Source organism: Mandrillus leucophaeus, unplaced genomic scaffold, assembly GCF_000951045.1.
Source record: "Mandrillus leucophaeus isolate KB7577 unplaced genomic scaffold, Mleu.le_1.0 Scaffold342, whole genome shotgun sequence".
In the NCBI taxonomy this organism is placed as follows: domain Eukaryota; kingdom Metazoa; phylum Chordata; class Mammalia; order Primates; family Cercopithecidae; genus Mandrillus; species Mandrillus leucophaeus.
The window spans coordinates 337,195-346,554 of NW_012103610.1; the positions used below are offsets into that span (position 1 = coordinate 337,195).

A 9,360-nucleotide genomic window follows, 5' to 3' on the forward strand; every position below is an offset into this window, starting at 1 on the left:
TCATTGCCCAGGCTGGAGTAAAATGGCACCATCTCGGCTCAGTGCAACCTCCGCCTCCCGGGTTCAAGCATTTCTCCTGCTTCAGCCTCCTGAGTAGCTGGGATTACAGGTGCCCGCCACCACGCCCGGTTAATTTTTTGTATTTTTAGTAGAGACAGGGTTTCACCATGTTGGCCAGGCTGGTCTTAAACTACTGACCTCAGGTAATCCACCTGTTTCAGCCTCCCAAACTGCTGGGATTACTGGCATGAGCCATGACAACCCATCATCTATACTTTAAATCATCACTCGATTACTTATAATACAATGTAAATGCTATGCAAATACATTTTTATTTATAGTATTTTTATTGTGTTGTTACTGTATTTATCTCAAGGCTGTGATTGCATGATACTCATGTAAGATTGAAAAAATAACGGTTGTTTATTTTTGTAAATATGAAAAGGACTTTTGGGATTATGGGAAAGGGGTGCATAAACTATCCTTCTCACCTGGGCACAGTGGCAGGTGCCTGTAGTCCCAGCTACTTGGGAGGCTCAGGTGGGAGGATTTCTAGGATTGCCTAAGCCCAGAAGTTTGAGTCTACAGTGAGCTATGATTGTGGCACTGCACTCCAGCCTGGGCCACATAGTGAGATCTCAGCTCTCAGGAAAAAAAAAAAAGAAATCCCCCATCCCCACCCAAACCATCTCTTTGTGATGCCTCTGGTAAGGAATAAGTCAGTTTGGTTTATCACTATAGACCCAGCACTAGATGAAGCCTGGCATGTGATAGACACTCGAATGTTTGCACCTGATGGATGACTGAATGAATGAATTTACAATCTCAGATATCATCTCTAAATGCCTTCCCTGACTCCCAGGCTAAGAATCCCTCTTTAGCTGAGTGTGGCGGCTCACCCCTGTAATCCCAACACTTTGGGAGGCCGAGGCAGGTGGATCAGTTGAGGTCAGGAGTTTAGACTAGCCTGACCAACATGATGAAACCCTGTCTTTACCAAAAGTACAAAAATTAGCCAGGCGTGGTGGCAGGCACCTACAATCCCAGCCACTCAGGAGGCTGAGGTGGGAGAATCGCTTGAACGCAGAGGTGGAGGTTTGCAGTGAGCCGAGATCGCGCCACTGCACTCCAGCCTGGCAATAGAGCAAGACTCCATCTCAAAAAATAAAACAAAAAGAATCCCTCTTTAGCGCATATTTGTCTCACTGCATTTACAACCTTGAATAAATACCTATTTAGTGTTTGTGTTTTCCGTGAGTCTACCTTATTCGTGTTTTTTTCCTAAGGTTCTAAATACTTTCATGTGTTCTCTCATTTAATCATCACAACAATGCCAACACTAAAAATAGTAGTTACTATTCATTTTTACAGATGAAGAAACGGAAGAAACTTTACATATATTATCTCATTTAATCTTTGTAACAATTCTAGGAAGGAGGTACTATTATTATTTCTGCTTACAGATGAAATTGAGGAAAGCTTAAAAATCCCATTTTACAGAATGGAAAAAGATATGTTCAATAACTCACCCAAAAGCACAGCCAGGATTCAAACCCAGACACGTTGCTCCAGAGCCAAACTCTTGACCAGTATAACCAAATGAAGCCAGAGTGATTCACCACCTCACATCCAAACTCTGGATTATCTGTTTAAGCACCCAGGCTTCCACCTCCTCGTGAGCCGGGACCTTCCTCAGCCACGTCTGGATCCTCAGCCCCTCACAGCACACAGTGGTAGTCAGAAAGTATGCTGAGTAAGTGGAGAACAAGATAGCATGGATTTTCACAACCACGATGTCAGACTAGCAATGGAATTGTTTTGATTCTCCTTTTATAGAGAAGAAAAATGAGATTCACAACTTCACACGAGGGAGTGTCTTGTCTAACAATCTCTGACTGAGTTCAGCCCTTGTTTGTATTCCCTCTGCTGCTTCCACAAAAGGGTAGAAGTCACATGTTTAGATTATGAAGACCTTACCTTAAGAAATGGCAAAACAATCAAACAAAACAAACACAGAACTCATTGCCTTTCCTAGAAAAACTGTCCACTAAAAGTACTTTGAGGCTAGGCACAGTGGCTCCTGCCTGTAATTTCAGCACTTTGGGAGGCCGAGGAGGGTGGATCACCCGCCTGGCCAACATGGCGAAACCGATCCCTTCTAAAGATACAAAAATTAGCCAGGTGTGGTGGCATGCGCCTGTAATACCAGCTACCTGGGAGGCCGAGGCAGGGGAATTGCTTGAACTTGGGAGGTGGAGGTTGCAGTGGGCCGAAATCGTGCCACTGCACTCCAGCCTGGGCAACAGAGGGAGACTTTGTCTCAAAAAAAGAAAATAAAGTACTTTGATTATGATTATGACATTTGCCCAACAAGCTCTATCTCTCTTTCTTTTAGTGCCTCCTACGCCATTCAGTTCCTATTTAGCTTGACCTACGCAGGCCAGTGTGTGTGTGCATGTGCGCACATGCATGTGTGTGTGTGTGTACTGGAATGGGAACAGAGAGCAGGACTGTTTAGTCAGATGTCTACAAATCAGAGTCCAGGGCCATCACTGACTTGTTTCTGTCTCTAAACAAAGCATGTACAAGCTGTTTGCCTCTGCCATGAGGCAAAAGCGTGTGCCTGGCATTTTTCTGAGGTCATGGTGCCCTAGGATGTGATGGTTCACATGACACTGAATATTGTTTACCAACTAGCTATTTAGGATATGGGGTCCCCCCTGGAGGAGTGCTTACTGCTGGCATAGGGCCAGTGTGCTGATAACCTGCTTCTCCAAGAGATTGAAAGCCCTGACTGTGTGACACCTGCCAATTTAATGGTGTAAATGCTCCCACCACAGGCAGTTTCAAGCTACCAAGAGTTTCCCTACTGCTTCACAAAATTCCTGAAAATATTTATTTATTTATTTATTTTATTGTTTTTGAAATGGAGTTTTGCTCTCATTGCCCAGGCTGGAGTAAAATGGCACCATCTTGGCTCACTGCAACCTCCGCCCCCCGGGTTCAAGTGATTCTCCTGCCTCAGCCTCCCGAGTAACTGGTATGACAGGTGCCTGGCACCACACCTGACTAATTTTTGTGTTTTTAGTAGAGACGGGGCTTCACCATGTTGGCCAGGCTGGTCTTGAACTCCTGACCTCATGAGATCCTTCCACCTTGGCCTCCCAAAGTGCTGGGATTACAGGTGTGAGCCACCACGCCTGGCCCAAATTCCTGAAAATTTAACAGTCAGCACTAGTGAGCCAATGCACACCAGCCCCAGCACGCCGCTGTGTATAATAATTCCTTGTGTGGGTGGGAAGAGAAGAAATACAAGTAGTCCTTTAAGATTTTGGCTTGGCCAGGTGCAGTGGCTTACACCTGTAATCCCAGCACTTTGGGAGGCCGAGTCAGGTGGGATCACAAGGTCAGAAGTTCGAGACCAGCCTGGCCAATGTGGTGAAACTCCATCTCTACTAAAAATACAAAAAATTAGCTGGGCATAGGGGCGGGCGCCTGTAATCCCAGCCACTCGGGAGGCTGAGGCAGAATAATCACTTGAACCCCAGAGGCAGACATTGCAGTGAACCGAGATCATGTCACTGCACTCCAGCCTGGGCAAGAAAGTGAGACTCCATCTCAAAACAAAAAAAAGATTTTGGCTTTAGAGGCCAAGGCCTGACTCATAGTCTGTCATGGGGAATTTCCCTGCATTTTGATGTAATGATTTGTTCTCTGATGAGAAAAGTGCAATCTCTGATATTAATATTAGAGATGGGGAAACTGAGTTCGAGTCGTAGCCTTCTTCTAAGTCATGTATTTCTTTCTTTGAATCTAAATCATGATGGGAATAATATTGCCCATGGCAGAGGTTGTTTAATTATGTAACACACTGTGCTATAGCACTTAACTACCTGGTAGGCACTGTTTAAGTACTTTACGAACTTAACTCATTTAATCTTTATAACTCATTTAATCTTTATAACGGCACTGTTAGATAAGTACTATCACTAATTTAGAGATGAAAAGACCAAAATACACAGAAGATAATGAAGTTCTTTGAGGTTGGAGCTAGAAGGTGAGAAAGCCAGGATTTGAACCTGGCTTCAAAGTCCACGCTCTCAAAGTCCAAGCCAAAGCCGGCTGCCTGTTTTTGTGGTTTTCCTGGAACACGGCCCTGCTCATTCATTTACATATTGCCTGGCTGCTTTTTTGTTACAACAGAGAGTTGAATCGTTGCGACAGAGACCATATGGCCCACAAGGCCCAAAATATTTACTATCTGGCCCTTTACAGAAAATGTTTGCTGACCCTGGCTCCATTGTATCCTGTCTGTTTGTTTGGAGTGAGACATTGGTTATTATGTGGAGCCTGATAGTCCCCAACGTCAAGCTGGTTGCTGGGCCAATAAGATAAGCAAAAAATAGTATCCAGATTGTAACTATACTCTCTTATTTATACTATAACAATTGTGTCTGTGAAATAGCATTCTCAAGCATAAGGCGTAAACTTCAGTAACAAATGATCCATGCAAATGTGTATTAATAGGAATATGTATCTGGACTTAAGTATCACCTGCCTTGGTGATACTTAAGCCAGCAGTAAAGCAAGGATTGAGGCCGGGCATGGTGGCTCACACCTGTAATCCCAGCACTTTGGGAGGCCAAGGTGGGCAGATCACCTGAGGCCAAGAGTTAAAGACCAGCCTGGCCAACATAGTGAAGCCTCATCTCTGTTAAAAATACAAAAAGTAGCCAGGCATGGTGGCAGGCACCTGTAATCTCAGCTACTCAGGAGGCTGAAGCTGAGAATTGCTTGAACCCAGGAGGCAGAGGTTGTGGTAAGCCGAGATCACATCACTGCACTCCAGTTTGGGCGACAGAGCAAGACTCCATCTCAAACAAAGAAAAAAGAAATATGTCTGTGACTTCATAGGATCGCAGCATCTCAAGGTTGAAATTAATTCAGAGATGGCTTATCCCAACCTTAACTCCTCTCGGGAATATTGCATCGAATTTCTAAAGTTAACGCTGTAGATTCCTCTCAATCATTCCTTGAGTCCTGCAAGATGATTCCTCTGTATAGAAACGGCCTTTTTGCCATCCTGGCCAACGTGGCAAAACCCCATCTCTACTAAAATACAAAAATTGGCCAGGTGTGGTGGCGGGTGCCTGTAATCTCAGCTACTTGGGAGCTGAGGCAGGAGAATCGCTTGAACCCAGGAGACAGAGCTTGCAGTGAGCCGAGATCACACCACTGCACTCCAGCCTGGGGGACAGAGCAACACTCCCTCTCAAAAAAAGAAAAAGAAAAAAAGAAAGAAATGGTTGTTTTGCAAAGGTATCTGTTTTATGGGGCTGAGGAATCAGGCTCACATCACCACAGCTGTCATTCTGTCTCCAAGGCAGCTCCTCCACGTGCCTGTTTCAGATGCCAAGAAGAGAAGCTCCTCAAAGCCTGTCATTCACTGGCCTGTATAGTCGTTAAAAACTTTCCCTGACCTTTGCAGCTACTTCCTGTGAGCAGCCCAGGGACGGCCTGTCATTTGTGACCTATTTTCAGAGCTGGCAGTTCTGACTTCTAGAACAAACTCGGAGCAAGCCCATCTGTAGCTGGTTGACTGAGTTTCCTTTGGGCTCCTGGCACCAGAAAGAATTGCTCCCTGGAAGGATCACAGGTAGCACTCCCGTCTCATTGCCCACTCAAGTAGGCAGATTTTCGTTGCCCTATAAACCGCAGTCAACATCTCAAGATCTCCAGAAGGATGTTTATGATCTTCTATTTGCTAAAGACAGTTGCTTCCTTATGGTAATTTCTTTAAAAGGTAGGGCACAGTGGCTCACATGGGACCTCGTCTCCACAAAACTAAAAAAAATTGCCAGGTGTGGTGGCGTGCATCTGTAGTCCCATCCCAGCTACTCGGGAGGCTGAGGCAGAAGGATCGCTTGAGCCCAGGAGATCAAGGCTACGGTGAGCTATGATGATGTCACTGCATTCCAGCCCGGTGATAGAGCAAGACCCTGTCTCTAAAACAGCAAAACAAAACAGAACCATTAGCTCTTCTATTTGGTATTGTTTTGTTTTGTTTTGCTTTCCTCAGAGCAGAGATGCCTCACTGCAATAGGTAAATTAAGGTGATCCTGATTGCCAGCTCCAGTGTGGAAGTCCCAAGGCCAAGGAATTTCTTTCATAAACATTTCAAAAGTGAGTCGATCCAAAATACACCTCCACCATGAGATTACCTGTAATCTAATTCAACCTAGAAGATGGAGTCCAAACAGCTTGAAGTTCTGCAAATTTCACAACAGCAGCAACCACAAAATGCAAGTGAACAAGGCTTTGGCTGGGCACGTTGGCTCATGCCTGTAATCCCAGCACTTTGGGAGGCCAAGGCGGGCGAATCACTTGAAGTCGGGAGTGCGAGACCAGCCTGACCAACATGGAGAAACCCCGTCTCTACTAAAAATACAGAAGTAGCCAGGCGTGGTGGCACATTCCTGTAATCCCAGCAGCTACTCGGGAGGCTGAACCAGGAGAATCGCTTGAACCCAGGAGGCAGAGGTTGCGGTGAGCTGAGATCACGCCATTGCACTCCAGCCTGGGCAACAAGAACAAAACTCCATCTGAAAAAAAAAAAAAAAAAAAAAGAAAGTGAACAAGGCTTTAAGGTGGAGCCCACTAGAAACATCTTGCTAATTCCATGTGTCTCTTTGTCACTACACTCCTTAAATACACTTAAATAGCTCATATTACCAGCAGAGACAACCAACGTGAAACCTCTTGGGGCTTTATAAAAAGTTTCCTAACGTTAATGCTGTAGATTCCTCACGATCATTTCAAAACTAATGTGATTTCTTTAGGGTACCTTTAGTTACACTTATGACTTTGGTTTCATTTTTAAAAATATACATACATTTAAAGAAGACTGAGAACCCTAAGGATCTCAGATATCCCTTCAAGGGGTACCTAATAGCTATTTTCGATTCCTGAGATACTTGGTTTTATCTCTCCTTTAGAAACAAAAATTATGCTCAGCTCTACCCTCGTCCAGCTCTACCAGCTCTACCAGCTCAGATATTCACAGGCTGATTTCAAGCTCCAAGAGAAAAGGCAGAGTCACATTTACTTTTTTATCCCCGACAACATGTAGCCATGTTCCCTCCTCAGTTCTGCATCCTCGGATTCAACCAACCAGGGATCAAAAATATTTAAGAAAAATAAATAAATAAAACAATAAAAAATACAGTTGACCCTTAAACAATGTGGGTATTGAGGGAGCAGCCCCCATGCATTAAAAACTCTGAGTGTAAGTTTTAACACTCAGACCTGGCGCGGTGGCTCACACCTGTAATCACAGCACTTTTGAAGGCCAAGGCAGACAGATCACCGGAGGTCAGGAGTTTGAGACTAGCCTGGCCAACATGATGAAACCCCATCTCTACTAAAAATACAAAAACTAGCCAAGGACCTGTAATCCCAGCTACTCTGGAGGCAGAGGCAAGAGAATTGCTTGAACCTGGGAGGCAGAAGTTGCAGTGAGCTGAGATAGTGCCACTGCACTCCACACTGGACGACAGAGTGAGACTCTGTCTCAAAATAAATAAATTAATTAATAATAAATAAAATGTACAAAAAATTAGCTGAGTGTGGTGGCGCGCACCTGTGGTACCAACTACTCGGTAGGCTAAGGTGAGAGGGTGCTTGAGCCCAGGAGATCAAGGTTGCATTGAGTAGAGATCGAACCATTACACTGGCCTCAGCCACAGAGTGAGGCGGCCCTGTCTCAAAAAAAAAAAAAAAAGTTGACTCCTCAAAAACATAACTACGAATAGTCTACTGTTGACTAGAAGCTTTACCAATAACATAGTCAAATAACACATAGACTAGTATCTACATATATTTTACGCATTCAAGCCATACCTAACATTTTCTTAATTTTTGCCATATTTCTAGTCTATGTGGTTCACCTGCAGGTTTTTTCAAATTGTTACCAATCTGAAAAAGGAAAAAAAAAAAAGACCATCACATTCCTGAAATACCTATGTTGGAACTTTGGAGGTGGTTTCTTACATATGTGTATTCATTTTCTTTCCCTATTTTTCACAGAAAGGAACTAATAGAAAATATTTCTTTATGTATTGAGTTTATTTAGAATAGTTCACATCCTCTGCCCTAGATATTTCAGTGATAGAAAGCAGTCCTAATTATAACATAACCTAGATGCCCAAGAACAAATTACCATTCCCACATTACAGATGAAGAAATCCAAACACAAACAACTTGTCCAAAGTCACATAGCTGGGTAAACTGAAGGACATGGTGTTGCTCCAAAGCCATTTCTACTAACTACTACCCTATACAAAAATCTAAAACAGAAAATTCTGCTTACATGGAGATGTTTACACATATATATTTCTTTTCTTTTTAGAGATGTGGTTTCTCCATGTTGCCCAGGCTGGTCTCAAACTCCTGAGCTCAAGTGATCCATCTGCCTTGGCCTCCCAAAGTGCTGGGATTACAGGCATGAGCCTGGCCAATATAATTAATAATGGGAAAAAAAAATGGAGGTGGGGGTATCTAAAGCTCTAAAATATCAGCAGATATTCAGAAATATCTAAAATATTCAGCAAAACTGGGATATTATTTATAACACATCCAAATGATGGGGATACTATGCAAACATTTAATAGCATATTTACGAGGGAAGGAAATAATAAAGATAAGAATAGAAATAAATTAGAGTATTAAAAAAAGCACCAGAGAAAATCAGTGTAACCAAACCTTGATTCTTGGAAAATATCAACAAAATTGACAGACATTTAACTAAACTGACCAAAAATTAGAAGACCCAAATTACTAACATCAAAAATGAAAGAGACCTCAGATGTTTTTGAGTGACAAAGAAAGGAAGGAGAGGAAGGAGGGAAAAAATAAAAAGGTATTGGTGACCGGGCGTGGTGGCTCACACCTGTAATCCCAGCACTTTGGGAGGCCGAGGCTGGTGGATCACAAGGTCAGGAGTTGGAGACCAGCCTGAACAAGATGGTGAAACCCCATCTGTACTAAAAATACAAAAAGTAGCCAGGCGTGGTGTAATCCCAGCTACTCAAGAGGCTGAGGAAGGAGAATCACTTGAACCCAGGAGGCGTACGTTGCAGTGAGCCAAGATCATGCCACTGCATCCAGCCTCGGTGACAGAGCGAGACTTCATCTCAAAAAAAACAAAACAAAACAGGTATTGGTGGTACAGGCCTGTAGTCCCAGCCACTTGGGAGGGTGGGCATGGTCATATGGGCAGTCCCAGCCACTTGGAAGGCCAAGGCAGGAGGATTACTTGAACCCAGGAGTTCAAAACCAGGCTGAGCAACATAGTGAGATTCT

At 43.7% G+C, this 9,360-nt stretch overlaps 1 long non-coding RNA gene across 1 annotated transcript in view; it reads left to right on the forward strand.

The window, feature by feature from the left end:
- The window catches only part of LOC105545906, a 45,438-nt gene that overhangs the window by 4,864 nt on the left and 31,214 nt on the right, over window positions 1-9,360 (forward strand). The window contains exon 2 of the long non-coding RNA XR_001007015.1: window positions 5,489-5,685. This is a non-coding gene — a long non-coding RNA (uncharacterized LOC105545906). The remainder of the gene's footprint in view (window positions 1-5,488; window positions 5,686-9,360) is intronic.